This window comes from Pseudonaja textilis, chromosome 3 (genome assembly GCF_049901715.1).
Source record: "Pseudonaja textilis isolate UNSWEBS1 chromosome 3, rPseTex1.2, whole genome shotgun sequence".
In the NCBI taxonomy this organism is placed as follows: domain Eukaryota; kingdom Metazoa; phylum Chordata; class Lepidosauria; order Squamata; family Elapidae; genus Pseudonaja; species Pseudonaja textilis.
The window spans coordinates 157,374,034-157,390,387 of record NC_141992.1 but is presented as its reverse complement, the minus strand read 5'-3'; the positions used below and the strand labels follow the sequence as shown (position 1 = coordinate 157,390,387).

The 16,354-nt window shown below is 35.5% G+C and overlaps 1 long non-coding RNA gene across 1 annotated transcript in view; it reads right to left on the bottom strand.

Moving 5' to 3' along the window:
• Positions 1-5,352: 5,352 nt before the first annotated feature.
• The window catches only part of LOC148126369 (uncharacterized), a 59,441-nt gene continuing 48,439 nt past the window's right edge, over positions 5,353-16,354 (bottom strand). Inside the window, exons 3-5 of the long non-coding RNA XR_015743186.1 lie at positions 12,767-12,870; positions 8,438-8,555; positions 5,353-6,094 (exon numbers count right to left, since the gene is read on the bottom strand). This is a non-coding gene — a long non-coding RNA (uncharacterized LOC148126369). The remainder of the gene's footprint in view (positions 6,095-8,437; positions 8,556-12,766; positions 12,871-16,354) is intronic.

Here is a 16,354-nt window from a genome sequence, read left to right as displayed (position 1 = left end):
TAAGCTATATAAGAGCATTTAACTTTGGAAGAAATGATTTTCACAGAATCTCTAAATGTCCCAATGAAAGTTGCTTTCCAAAATTCTGTTAGCTTCAGAATGGAAGCTTTTATTAATGATAATAGAGCAACAAACTGAACAAGAAATAATTCTGAATTAGTGGGATTTAATTTATTATGAATAAAAATAGCCAATATTAACAGGAAAGATAGGATACAGAATTTCAAAATCGAACTACCTTAACAAGCTTTCAAAAGCTTTCCAATCATGCTAGCCTTTATTTCATGATTGGAAACTATAATAAAGGTCTACTTGTTACACTCTGTAATATCTTCAAGACCTCTCCTAATAGCTTACATATTATTAAGGCTGATTACTATAGAATAGAAAGAAAAAAATTCTGAATAAAAAAAATTGATCTTAAATATAAATCCTGCAACTCAATATATCCTGCAAAGGATGTTGCTAATGTTTTAGATACAATTATACACTTCCACCTTAAAACTAATAAAGTTATTGATTACATGTCATCAAGGTGGTATTGGCTCTTAATAAGCATGTAGATTAATTTTCTCCATGATGATCTGCCGCTGATCTGATCCTTCAGGTCTTTCAATTGTGCACCCTTCATCAGTGTAACTGAGTCTATCCACCCTGCTGTTGCTAGCCTCTTCTTCTTTTTTCTTCCACTCTTCTTTGCATCAGAGCCTGATTCAGAAACCAAATTCTTCACATAATTTGTCCAAAGTAGATTGTTTGAGACTGGTCCTTGTACTTCAACTGAGAACTCACAGCTTCTTTGTTTGATCACCATTTGTTTATTTCATTGGTTGTCCATGGTTTCTTAAGAATCCCATCCAACAACAAAGTTCAGAAGCATCAACTGTCCTTCTATCTGGCTTTTCAAAGTGCAGCTCAAAGTCTAGTTTACTTTTGCTTCCATGGGGTATCACAAAGGAATATTGTCAACAGATTTGCGACTTTGTGGGGACAGATACATCACAACACCCTAATATCTTTTGCAAGACTTTCAGGGCTACTCTTTTAAGTACTAATTTGTGATTTATAGCTTGACTGTCTGTCCCTTTACCGTTGATCCTAACATATAGAAGTTATCTATGAGTTCTATATTTTATTATCAATTTTAAGCCAAGTTGTTGTTCTTGTCTTTTTTTTCCCACTGAAATCTTTGACTTTCAGTGCTACAGCTTGTAAATCCTTTGTGTTTTCAGCTATCAAAGTTATGTCATTGTCATAATGCGGGCTTGATATTTCTTGTTCCATTTCTTTAAAACCAACTTCACTTAATATATATTTGGCATGTAGGTTAAATAAATAAGAAGAAAATATGGAGCCTTGTCTCATGTCTTTACGAATCCAGACCCAGTCTGTTTCATAGGTTCTGTCCATAATGTGGCTTCCTGATCTGAATATAGATTCTGCATGAGAACAATTAAATAGATTCCAATTTTTCTAAACACATTCCACAGCTTGACATAATCAACACAACTGATGGGCTTGTTATAATGCAGCACATGCTGACTACTTTTCAGTGTTCTTTGATTTTATCAATTAAACGGAATGCATTGACAATAATGTTATTTAGCTGTATCTTTTACAACAATAAAATCTGATACAGAAATGATTCCTCTTGCGTCACAAGTATAAAAATCTTAGTAACTTATCACCTTCTTCTAAAATACAAGGAATAATCCATTCTTCCTATATTATAGCTCTTATCCAGAACCAAATCCTTAAAGCCTCTTTGTTTCAGTTGTGATCATCAAAAGTACGTTAAGGGTTACCAGATCTTAATCAGATAAACCAAGCTTATCTCCCTTCCTTTCATCAATCTTTAGCATCTTCAAATAATGTCCTAGAACTTGGTTTCTTTTCATTTTGTTTTTTTAATATGTTTTCCAGAAAATTCTTTAACAAGCCACTTTTGTAAATCCAATATAGAAAAATTATCCAGATCACTTTCTTATGTCTATCTATCTATCTATCTATCTATCTATCTATCTATCTATCTATCTATCTATCTATCTATCTATCTATCTCATTCAGCTTTGCTCGGGTATTTTCCCACATCATTGTAGTTGTGCTTTTAAAGTTGTAGCAACGTTTCGCAGAATCTCATCTGCCATCATCAGGCTTCTGTATAGTGTTCGTATTGTGTTCGATGAACACAATACAGAAGCCTGGTGATGGCAGATGAGATTTAGCCGAAATGTTGCTACAACTTTAAAAGCACAACTATAATGATGTGGGAAAATACCCGAACAAAGCTGAATGCCATACATCTAAGTACCCACGAAAACTTAAGAAAACATTTTATATATATATTTGTAGATTTTCACGGGTATAGGTATGTAGGTCTAGGTGTGTTCGGATCTTTTCTCGTGTAAGTTTAAGAGTATCTTGGCAACGTTTCAGCGAGGTCCCACTCACCATCCTCAGGCTGGTGCTTTCTGAGCACCAGCCTGAGGAGGGCGAGTGGGACCTCGCCAAAACATCACCAAGATACTCTTAATCTTACACGGGAAAAGACCCGAACACACCTAGGTATGGACATACGTGTGTATGTGTGTGTGTGTGTGTGTGTGTGTGTGTAGTTTTGTAGTCTGTCACTTTTAAATCATTTTCAGATTAGTCTCAGACTTGTTCAATAAAACCTATTTTAATTCTCCTTTATATTTTTCATACACAGTCTATCTATCGAGGCAATTAAAATTAAATTCTGTGTCCATTTTTCAAACATATTCTTCAATATGTCCAGTGTTAAAATGTTTTGTTCATTCTACCTTTGTAAGCATAGTTTGATCAATTTTGCAACTTTTAGTTTCTTCTAGTTTCCTCTGATGTCCAATTATTATTTATTTATTTATAATTATTTTTTAAAGAATTCAAAACAAAAATATTTTCCCATAAAAATTAGACTTTACAATTAATTCCAAAAACAGTCCATTTGTAACTTTCTAAAATCAAAATGTATTCTTGTTTATTCCAATATATAGCTTCTGTGTCAGGGTTCCGGCAGTTAACCCAATTAAATCATGAGTCTCGAGCCAAACTTCCAAAATTAAACAGGATTTATTTGGGAGTTAACATGTTGGCACTACCTGGGTGTAGCTGACTCTGAGACACATAATTCACTGTTATCCTTGACTCTGGTTCCCCCCCGCCCCCCGGGCATATCATAATGCATATTCTCCAATGAGACACATCGATAGCCAAGAGTCATCAATCATGTTCTCCAGTTAGATTTTTGTGCGGCAGACACTTCAGTCACCTAGTTACTATCACTGAAAAACTAAGTACGGAATGCACTTTTGATTTCCAAGCTGCCACACTGTTCTTTCAAACCCCTTTCCCCCTCTCTTTCTATTGGCAACTCTAAAATGACCATATAAATATTTTATGAGTTGACATTCTGTTTATTCCTGCCCTCACCTCTCTCTCTCTGTCTCTGTCCATCTGTCTGTCTCTCTCTCTCTCTCACTGTGTGTGTATGTGTGTCTGTATTTGTGTATTCCTTTGGTTTCCTAAACCATACAATCCAACTACATTTTCCTCTTTAATATTTCCAGCTTTGGCATTCCAGTCTCTATTTTCAAGCAGTACATCTTCTTTGTATGGATTGTCAATTTCAAATTGAGCTTGGTTCTAAAACTCATTTATCTCTTCTTCTGCACCAATTATTGGAGTATTCTTGAAACTTTAATAATCTTCATATTAAAGAGCTGTTCATGAAATTATTTGGTTATTGATTGTATTGCAGCCAAGTATTGTTCTTGCTGTACACTTCTTAATTATAAAAGCAACACTGTTTCTTCTTTGTTCTAATGTCCAAATTAGTAAATTGTGTGTTCTTTTAATGGAAAATGTCCAACTCCAGTTCATCTCAATCTATTGATGCCTACAAGTCAATCCGTAGGTGTGTCATTTCATTTTTCACTGTATTGAACTCTGCCACATTGATTTATATTTTTATTTATTTATCAAATTTTACAATGACCTATCTCCCTTAGGGAGAGGGACATCCTGCTTCTTATATTCCATGTTTCCACGGTAATTGGGTTTGCAGCTTTGGATTTTCTTTTTCTATATAGCTACTTCAGCAGCTACATATCCCAAAGGCTTTAATCTAGTCACATCATAAACATCACAACATAGGCCACATCATAAAACACATAAAAAATGAAGAGACCAACAAAAAAGATCTTCAGCTCTTCTTCAGCAGCGTGTTGAATGAAATCTGACCTCAGGGCCTTTCATCCATCACTTGATCATCAATCATTTTATGCTTTCTAGGTATGTTGCTAAAATACAGGAGTGGTTTGCTATTGCCTTCTCGGGCACATAACATGCCATTTTCTATGAAGGTAATCATACATCTCTAGCATCTTCTTGAATTGATGCTGCCCAATGTACTACTGATATCTGCTTATTTTGCCCCAGTGCTTCATGGGATAATCTGCATGCTTTAGTTAGCCTTGCTGTGAATACCAGTATAAACTTGTGAAATACATTCTTGGTATTCTTTTTCATCCTTCCCAGGAGCACTGGCCTTCCACAATGAGGCATAACAACAGGTCTTGTGGGGAATAAAGTGATAACGATACAAAAGTAAAATAAATCTTCAACACAATAATTCTCACTGTCCAAAGTTATATCTTACCTTGAAAAGGAGAGGAATTTCAGTCATAATTTATCATTTAGAAAGAACGAGAAAAAATACAGAGAAGAATCCTCGACACTTATATGTGATGCAAATTGGATTCATTTATAGCAAAGCTGTACAGACAACTGGATTTAGTAGAGCATTCAGTTAATTGTTATGGCTAGGATTTTAATTTTCTTCACAGCACAAATTATATAAAAGGCAAGCATCTGCCACCTACCCTATCTGCTTTGATGTTAATTTAAATGGATTAATTTCATTGTGTATTTTAAGCTTTATTCCTAGATGATGGTCATTTATCAATGGGCTATTTGGTTCTTTCCTTTTTATATTTTTCCTTGCCTGGATAAAACTGATAGAGTCATAAATGTTAATTTAAAAAGAAATTAGCAGGCAAATGGTTATCAATGGATGTTGGATGTTGTAATGTCATGTTTATCTTGTTTTTAAGTAACTGTCAATTAATTTAATGAAGCTTCTTCACAAGTAACTGAGGTCAAGATGTAGCTGCAACCCACTAGGGAATACTTGTGGCAAGGGTTGGAAGATATACAGACATTTGGAACAATGATCATCATTAACAAAACAGCTATAACTATGACCAATAATGTTTATGACAAGGTTCCAAGTAATACGTCCCATTCAATAAGAACTCTGAGGCAGGCATCTTCCTTGAAGAACATTTTATTGAAACATATCTAATTGACATTTTCTTGGTGAAAAACCAGCTCTAAGTTCCCTCCAGTTTTATATCCAATTAAAAGTAAAACTTTGTCACTTCCCCCCAGAGTCACCAATGACATGGTCCAATCAGCAGGTAGTCCAGTTGCTCAGTGACCTCAGTTTCATTCATTTGAACACCTGCACCAATGTCCTTGATTCCCAGGGGAAATAATTTTATTTTGGCTACAGCACCCCAGCTATCTCTACACCCCCACTGCCTGCCCCCTTCAAAACCTCCCTAGAGAAAAACTACAAAAGAAAATGGCCACAGTTTGGCCAACTTCCTTATTTATTTCCTACAAACATTTAGAGAAATGCCAATTTTCCATCTTCGATTTCTGGATAATTTTGGACTAGAATTTACATCAATTCCAATTAGCATAACCAATGATCAGGCATTACAGGAGTCATTTTAAAATACCTGGGGACTAGAGATGTGCTATGCTTTGAATCTAAAGCAGAGTGAAGGGGTACTTCATTTCCTTAAAGAAAATGCAACTTGTCCAAGACTTGCACAGTCACTAAGTAATGCTAAGAAAGTACTTTTTAGGGTGAAAGAGACATAGTGTATTGGAATGTACAGCTGAAGAAGGACTTGATAGTAGCAGGAGATCAGCAGTGGCATCCTAGGAAGGAGGCAGCAAATTTCAGAGAGGAGACCAAGACAAGCGGCTGTGCAGACCTAAACTGGATGGGGAGTGAAGAAAAGGTTCAGATAGCTGCACTCTAAAATCTCCCAGGGTGTATCCCGGGGTGGGATTCTACCAGTACTGTCCACTTTTGTAGAACCAGTTGTTCAGAAGAGCAGCAAACAGAGAGCATACATAGAATCAGTTCTATGTTTGCTGCTGTTTTGACCCACCCACCCGCCTGGGCTCTTACCTGACCTTTATTTCCTGCATTTTCAACTGCAGCTGCTTTGCACGGCACAGCTGCAGTTGAAAAAGCAGGAAAAAAGGGCTTTTCCAACCGCTGCGCACTTGCATGCAGCGCTGCTCAGCTGTCCAGGCAGCTCAGCAGGTCGTAAATTGCACTAGCGCGATTCGCGTGACTCACGCGACTCCTGTGCACGTGACACAAAGTGACAGAACCGGTAGTTATACCGGTCAGATTGCATCCCTGCTCTCCACACCCCCTCTCAGCATTTCATTAAAACTCTGTTACTCTGTTATCTTTCAAAAGGAAATTATATTTCACCTTAATTAATGAACCAGTATAAAAACTGAAGGAAAATATTTTCTGCATAGGACCATTTTCAAAATTCTTCATGAGTTTATGAGCAAATTTCTAAAAATTGTTACCAATAAGTGCAGTAGCTTAGATCCGCAGTAAGTCAGATGATTATTCAAAGTCTTACAGAAACAACATGAATACGTATCCACTATATTGCAAAGCAGAATAGAGTAGGTGCCAACCTTTTTCAACTATATGTGATTGATCTGTTGGCCTTTATCCCTAAAGCCCTTTGAAAGTTGCTATTAGCTAAAAGTAAGTTCTTCCATACAGAGCATTTCTAATGCCAACCACAACAAAGGGGAAAAAAATAATCTTGCCTATTTCATACAGCAGTGTTCAAGCAATAAATGAACAATGTATATACTAATGGCATAGGTTGAATAAACATGTTCTGCACCTCTAAATTTATTTATGATAGCAAACCTTTATCTGGGTTGAGTTATCAGCATACTAAACTACTGACGCTGAAATAAACAACTGCAATAATTGATAGTGTGATCATATCCTACAATCTCCATGCTTTCTTGATTTTTTCTTACTTTTAGTCTTCATTCATGCCAAGTGTGTGTGTGTGAGAGAGAGAGGGGAGGGGGAGAGAGGGAGGGAGCATGAGAGTTCTATGATGTGATTTATATGTTGTTATCATTTTGATTTAAAAGTTAAGAATCTGTCAAATTGTCAGCTTTTGTAAGCCACTCATGGAGACATGCTGAAAGTAATATGATACACTTCAATAAGATTATCTCTTTTTATATATGTATTAAGTATTACTTTCTTGGAAGTCCACTTCAATAAGATATTATTCATGAATAATATGAACAGCTTGTAAATAGGCAATGGTACTCAAATATATTAAACATATTCAGAAATTTTAGTCTCTATGTGATGAAATGCGATACATCTTCACACAATACAGAACTTAACTAAAAAACAATTGTCACTAAAATTTTAATGAAAAAATTATCTTTTCATTATGAACAGTGGACCCATTTATAAAACAACCACAGGTTTTCATAAAACATGTCAAATTTGAATTTGGAGCAGTTAAAAATTTGTATATTAGCACAACTTTCTAAGCAGAATTTGTGTCTGATACAATTTAAAAACACATGATATTACAATAAAATTAGATTTATAAACTCTCTGTCCTATTCTGGTGGTGCCCTACTTTTCAGCTGAAATGTTTGGTTTAGGCAATAATAGGGTAATATAACTTTCTATAAGAAAGTTTCTTGCTTTCTAATATACTATAAATTATTACAGAGGGTCCAAATAAAGATTTGTACCACTTGTATGAGTATCAGAAGATGCATCTCCCAGTGACATCTGTGGGTCAAAGTGATGACAGTAATTTGACTCAAGTCCAACACCTTTTCTACATGCAATGTAGAAAGTATCACTTGGTGCCTCCAAGCAGCAAGACTTATGCTATAACAGCCTAACCCTACTTCTAGCTTTCTAATGAAAGCTAAAAGAGTTTGTAGACATAATTCTACCTCACCATGTTTTATGAAGCTTTCTAGCCTTTCCCCTCCTATACTATCCAGAGGTGGTATTCAGCAGGTTTTGACCAGTTTTGGAGACCAGTAGTGGAAATTTTGAGTAGTTTGGAAAACCAGTGAGTACCACCTCTGACTGGAGATTTTACAATATCCTTCTTCTGCCATGCCCACCAAGCCACACCCAGAGAATCGGTAGTAAAAAAAATGGAGTCCCATCACTGATACTATCACTACTGATTCATGATGCCCACCCACAGAAATATTTTTTCCTGGGGAGCTGTTTGGTACTTACCTTGGTGTAATTTTAGAAGCAGCGAAAGTTTTTTTTAATGTATTTATTTTCCCAGACATTTTCATTTTCTGCATATGGCTCTTATGTTGCTTAATGCTCATTTTCATCAGGCTCACAGCTGAAGGGTGGTGTACCAAAAACAATAGAAAATGGAATGAATTTCTTCCACTTATAACACATTTACTGAAATCACATTTGACAAAATAAAAGCACAGCTGCCCCTATGCGGAATGAAAAAAACTGCTAATTTAATACTGTATGAAAAGCCAGATGGTATGATTTATCATCATACAAACAGCAGCATTTTATTTATTTGGATGCTGGGTGAACTTCTGAAAAAAGGACAAATAACTTGACTATAATAAATAATGTGAAGTGGCAAGGTATGTAATATTTGATATTAGCTTGTGCATTAGTGCTTAAATAGGAATAGATTTTCTCTTAAGTAAAGTTTAAAGAACATAGTTAACTTAAAAGTACCAGTCCTTTGGGAAGACCCGAGAAACTTGCTAAGATTTAATTCAATATAATTGGGAATATTTATTCTTTAGGATATAGCAATAAAGGTGGAAAAGGGCAATTTTGTCACATGAATTTGACCCAACTTCCTTCAGTAGTGTGAGGAAAAATCATGACTACTGTGAGAAATGTTGTCTAATGGTTGACATCTATCATTAAAGAATAACTATTTTTAAAAGGTAGTCACGGGAAAAAAAACCTGAATCTATACATGGAGCCCACAGTTTTTTTGTCTTGGGATAAGGTTCATACAGTAGGTCAGAAGGGATACCCAAATAGTCTAAATGTACTGTAAGAATAGAGTAGAAAAGATCCTCTCTCTGCAAGAAAAGATTTAGTAAGTCTAGTCAAATGTTGTCATTTTCAGAAAAAAATGGACTCATACTAAATTGTAGAAATTAGGCTACAAGTAGCAAACTATTACTAAGCAGATATTTTCAAACATTTGATATCTCTGAGTGCAGTAGGACAAGTGGTTATCATGACCCATATCTAACCCATTTCACAAAGCTGTTGTGGAGAAAATATGAGGCAAGAGCATTATGTATGCTGCCTTGAATTATACCAAATAATGGAGTGATATAAATAAAATAATATCATCATCATCATCATCATCATCATCATCATCATCTCATGTGTTTAAAGGACTTGTGTTGCTTTACATCAATTGTTAAACAAAAGGGCAGGAGACAGTGGTTCCACAAGAGCTCAGTGGTAGACCTTCATATGACAACAATCAACTAATAAAACTCTACCTCACTCCTAATAATTCTCATTCTCACTGGAAGAAGATTCATCCAAAGGGAATGGCTGGTTATCTATGGAAAGTAACTGTGATACTGGCAGAAATTCACAGATCTGTGCCAGGATAGTGCTCTGAGTGCCAGTCACATGCTCAATTCAAAGTGTGCACTAGAACAATGTAATGGAAATTATCTGTTGTCATACAGTTTTCCATCCCCTTGGAAACTTCAATTGAGCAGAAATACTTATCATGTTTGGAAACCTTAGGCTGATATGTTGCTCCTTTCAAACTAATAAAATCATACATGATGTTATGTAGAATAGCATTTTCCCTTGCTTTTCCAGGTAAAACCAAAAAGGCTTTGATTTGATTTTTCTATTCTATTTGTAGTGAAATGTGGGTCTCCCCCCTCATTCTATTCTCAAAGGGTAAAATCTTGGATACATCATCCATAAGCACCAGATAGTTTCTTTCATATCACTGAATACAAGAGAAAACAGTCTTCTCCTTTTCAAGTCTATTTTTTTTTATTGCTGTGGCTATAAAAGGGTTAAAATTGGATTAACTAATAACTGCTGTCTGCAGTTAGGATAGTAAATCTTGGAATTTTTACACTGCCAAACATTCAGTAAATACTTTCTGAATAGGATTTTCTTGTATCCAAATATAATTTAGGCTTCGGCATACAGTCACAGGATGCCTCAAGATCTGGAGTAGTCATCCCTATCATGTAGCCCTTAAATTGCATTCAGACTTTTTATTTTTCTAGAAGGTGAGAAGCAGAAGTGAGAAGGTTTAAATGACATGGTGCCATTAGGAGGTTTTTCACCTGCTGTTTGGATAAGTGAAAGCTGAGATTTTTTGAAAGTGTGAAAGTGTTCCTTGTCAGAGGAAATGATAGTTTCCATCTATGTGATGGAAGACAGAAGTTTTCAAAGGATGAAAGAAGGATTCAAAGACTTCCTGGAAAAGATTTGCAGCTGTTCATTTTATCTATCTATCTATCTATCTATCTATCTATCTATCTATCTATCTATCTATCTATCTATCTATCTATCTCTTACAAGATAATAGCTACAAGTAAAAACATAGTTATAAATGCATGGATACATATAAGAAAAATTTAAAAAAAATAAAAGAAGCAATATGACAGGGACGGTAGGCACACTGGTGCACCTATGCATGCCCCCTACAGACCTCTTAGGAAAGGGGTGAGGTCAATAGTAGACAGTCTAAGGTTAAAGTTTTGGGGTTTGGGGAAGAAACCACAGTCAGGTAGAGTATTCCAGACATTGACCACTTTGTTGCTGAAGTCATATTTCCTGCAATCAAGTTTGGTGTGATTAACTTTGAGTTTGTATCTATTGTTTGCTCTTGTGTTGTTATGGTTGAAACTGAAGTATTCATTGACAGGTAGGATATTGCAATGTATGATTTTATATACTATACTTAGATCGGACCGAAGGTGGAGTAGTTCTAGGTTTTCTACATCTAGAATTTCAAGTCTGGTGGCATAAGGTATTCTGCAACGAGTAGAAGAGTGGAGAACTCTTCTTGTGAAATATTTCTGGACTTTCTCAACTGTGTTAATATCAGATACGTAATGTGGGTTCCAGACTGATGAGCTGTATTCAAATATTGGTCTTGCAAATGTTTTGTATGCTCTAGTTATTAATGTAATATTACCAGAGAAAAAGCTACATAAGATTAGGTTAACAATTCTAAACGCCTTTTTGGCTATGTAGTTACAGTGGGCTCTAGCACTTAGGTTATTAGAGATGAGTACTCCAAGATCCTTGACAGAGTTTGGATCATCAACAACGTCTTGACTATTCAGCCTGTATTTTATTTTCTGATTTTTTTTTGCCAATATGTAGGACAGAGTATTTATTTGTTGAGATTTGAAGTTGCCATTTGCTTGACCATTCTGATACATAGTCAAGGTCTTTTTGAAGGGTAGCAGTATTGTCTGTCATGTTGAATAGCTTTACATCATCAGCGAAGAGAATGCAGTTGCTCTTGATATGATCACAGAGGTCATTTATGTAGAGTATGAAAAGAATTGGTCCTAGAACACTGCCTTGGGGGACACGATCTGATCGGTAAACATGATAGTCTATTACTGTGGTAATGGAGTCAGGGAGAGATGCATTGAGCCATGTTTCACAGACAAATATAATGTCGAATTTAGCTGTATTTAGTAAGAGAAAAAATTCAGGTATTTTATTTACAAGGCTTCTTGCATTGAGTAGCTTGCATTTAAGGCCAGTTGTGATTGGAATAGAGGTAGTTAGGGGTGTGCGTGCCTAGTTTTGAGTGATGTTGGATTGGATGGGGTAGGGTTAGATGTGGAATTGTGGGTTGTGTGACTTTCTTTTGATGCAATCAGCTTGGAAGTCAAAGTGTAGGTCCTTTTCTCCATTGTCTAGACTGTTTTAAGTTGTTTGCAGAGTTCACAGGAGCGGATTCTTTGCAGTATGGATAACTCTGGTCTTGAGCGAAGTTTTTTGTGGTTGGGATTGGTTTTGCAATGGTGTTTATTGTATGAATGAATATGCATTTGCTGGACTCATTTTTGCATACAACTCTACAAAATCTTGGGGCCATAGAGCCGTCATTGTATAGAAACCCAGTTACCAAAGATTCCAAAGGGATAGAAGAAAGGACACAGCAGAAGACAGCAGAAGAACAACTGACACATCTGTATTCCTAAAAAGCTGGCAGAAAAAGTGAGATGTACAAATATGTTTAACTATCTCAGTTATAAGAAAGTTCCCATGCAAGGCAAGGACTAATTGAAAACAAAACAAATACCTTGTTAATAGAGGAGGGAGGGAAAAGAACAAACATAAGAAGGAAAACAAACATTTCAGAAACAGCAGAGCAATTTAGGAAACTGGGAGGATTTTGTAAAATAAATTCACTGTAATAATTCATGCAATACTGAACCAGTTTCATTTATAAATAATATGTTTAATAAAAGCGATTGCCCTACCAGTTAATCTGTGTACCTTGCCTGTTGTTTTGCCATCTTGAAAATATTCAAACCCCTGACACATACTTACCATATAATATGCTGCTCTTAAATGATTTATGACTGGTATAAATTGTGAAAAATCTTGCCAAGAAAACTGCAGGCACTTGTCCAGGTAATCTCTTAGAATTGGATCTAATGGAAAAAAAAATCTGTAATTTACAGAGATATGTTAAAACATATAAATAACCTGTATTTCTCTCTCTCTCTCTCTCTCTCTCTCTCTCTCTCTCTCTCTCTCACACACACACACACACACACACACACACACACACACACACACAGAGAGAGAGAGAAACAGGGAGAAAGAGGAAGGGAGAGAGAGAGAGAGAGAGATTATAGGTCACAAATTGTGATGGGGGTGTATTAGTTTTCCTGACACAGCTGTTTAAAAGTATCCTTGGTTCACAGTGTGTATAATGACACAATTTTGTCAAACTTGAATATGTACTATGTTTCCTCCATATGTTTAGTGTTAGACGACATGCATCATTAGCTGATCTGATAAATCTCACACATAATAAAAGTAGAAAATGTGTTAAGTGTATGTAATACTTATATCTGCAAAATATTTTCATTAAAAATATCAGAATCTGAAGCTATTTACATTGGAATGTATATATGGCACCTGCTCTGACATAATTTCATGCTGGGTAAAAATACTAAATAAGGATGAGAATGTATTTTATTTACACCAACTGAAAAACTGTTGAAAGGGGATGGAAAAAGTAAATGCCAGCAGTAGAATTTTATATTGGTCTGTGAGACCAAGTATGTTTACTGGGATGTATTCCAGACTTAAACTTTAGATTTTACATGCAAAAAGGTATTTTTGGTATTCTTGCTCTCAAAAATAAACAAAAGTAGAAGAAAGCAGATTATTGTTTTCCTTCAGAATGAGGATGAATTGGGATTCCTCTTTTCAGAGCAAACTGGAATAGAAGAAATTTGGATTATAGTGGAATAAGAAATTTGCTGGCATCAGGTAAATCAGAGGAGAAATTGGAGGCAATACTATTATCCAAAACCTGGCATCTCTCTCTCTCTCTCTCTCTCTCTCTCTCTCTCTGTGTGTGTGTGTGTGTGTGTGTGTGTGTGTGTGTGTGTACCACAGCTCAAACAAGTTTTTCATCCTGCTGAATTTAATAGCCTAGCTCAAAGTTATTTTTATACTTGAACGCAGGGGTGAAATTCAACTGCCTTGGCTCACCTCGGGAGAGGTGGTAGGGACAATTTGAATTGGTAAAAAAATCACATCTGGCTGTTATTACTATTATACCAAGTATACCAAGCCACGGCCACAAAGCTGGTAGGGGGAAAAAATTGAATTTCACCCTTGCTTGAGTGATGTTGTTTAATCATCTATGTTATGTATCTGAATAGATATTTAAATTTATTGTGATAGTAAAATTGTTCACTGTTCACTTATAAAAGAAACAGCGTTTCACTCATTAATAGTGTTCAGTAGTGAAAATTGTTCAATGATAAGACTCTTTTTTTAATATGGCTTTCTATGAAAGGATTATATTGGTGTTTGCCAGCCTTGGAAATTTGAAGATGTGTGGACTTCAACTTTCATCATTTCCCAGCCTACATGAATCCATACATCTTCAAGTTACCAAGGTTGAGAAACATTGGTTTAGATATTGAAGCCAACTAGGGATAAGGCACTATACCAAATTTCGTAAAAGAGAAGGAGAAAAGGGACCTTAAAATTGGGACAAAGATGACTTGAGAATTTTTTTTAGTGAATTGCCCATCCTGTTTTCTGGCAGAATCTTTGCTAAGCAGATGACGCCAGTGTCATGGTTGGTAACAGGGTTCTTTCAAGCCATGGTGCTTCAAATTTTCATCCATTTTGGAAGTAATTTTTTTGAAGAGGTTCATAGGTTCATAATAGTCACAATAACCAGAAATTATCCTAACAAATCACAAATCCAACATAGGAGCAAATTGCATATTCAGTTTGTTATTTTGTTCCACTCAGGGAGAGGTGGAGAGGCCTTTTGGTATGGACAGTTAAGAGAGCTTAGTGGCTACAGCTCAACTGTTTAGGGCCAGAGGGCCTACTACTACCAGTTGGATTCTAACAGGCCATGGAACAGTTGGTGATTGGTCCAGTCAATAATTTATCTGATGTCCTCATTAGTATTGGAATATAGTGCTTGATACTATAGTCAACCCTGTTCTTAAATGCTTCTCTGATTTGCATAAAAAATGCAGTATATGTATACCTCGATCTTTGCAGCTTAACTGTGGAAACTGAAGCAGCCCTATATATGGCTAGAGTGCAGGTGAAGGAAAATTTGACTTAAACCTGATAAATCCTCAAGGGGGTTTAGTGCTATGCTTTAAGTTGCGAAGAAAGCATATGATTTTTCTGGCAAGTATTATGTCTGCATTAGCATGATCTGTTAAATATTTTCAGGTAATGAGAATGTTGCTTTGTCTCCTGTCTCCAGCAATTGATTATAGAACCCTCAGAGGCTTGTTGAGAATTATTTATTTATGCAGATAAAATCTCTCATATTTGGCTTAATCTAAATATCATTATTGATTCACTCAATTATAGAGGGGCCTTGTATCTTACATGGCTGTTAAAATGAATCATAATAAGTAAATATAGATTAAATTACATCATGCTATATTATAAACATGTACATTGTGTGTTTATGGTCTATAAACATCTATATTATAATTATTTTCAAGTATATTTATGCTAGTTTATTACAATTAGGACAATGCTATATTATCTTTAAAAAGAATATTTGTTCTTGAATTAATAGACCAGTTGCTCTGACACTAGAAACCACAATAAAACATTTTTAGAAGAAAGATTATTTCTTTTCTGACTGGAATTTGTGCCTAGATAATTGCTACAAATAAATTTTAAAAAATTCAAGTGCACAACTAAATATACATAGGAAAAGGTTTTCCCTTTCCAGTTATGTCCGATTCTAGAGGGTGGTGCTCATTTCTGTTTCTTAGCTGAAGTATCTAAGAAGTCACCATTTCTTAGCTGAAGTCTCTGAAGATACTTCCATGGTCATGTTGCCAGCATGACTATTTACCAAAGTGCATTGAACCTTACCAACTAAGTGGTATTTATTTATCTACTCATAATTGCATGCTTTCAAACATATACATACAGAGAGAGAGAGGAGAGGAGAGGTTTGACTTAATACTCCAAGCAAACAATAATTAATGCATTGCCCAACCAAGGCATAGACACTACTTACATAAACTTACTACAATCAATATATGAAAAACCACTGCTGACAATTTGCCTTAATGATCTTAAATAACAAGAGGTACAACAAAGTGATACAATATCATCTATCCTTTTCTCAGCCTGCCTTGAAGAAGTATTTTGCAAACCAGATTGGGCAAAAAAGATAGCATAAAAAACAATGGTGGCTATTTAAATCACTTAAGATTTGCAGATGATGATGTTTATTCCCACAAAACCCAGAACAGCTACAAAGACACAAACAAGAACTGCACAAAGCAGAACCATTCGGCTTAAAAATAAACCTGAAAAAGAGCCAGGCTACGTTTAATAAATTCACCAAACAAAGAACATTTTTTAATATCTGAAAAATAACTAGATGTAGTAGAC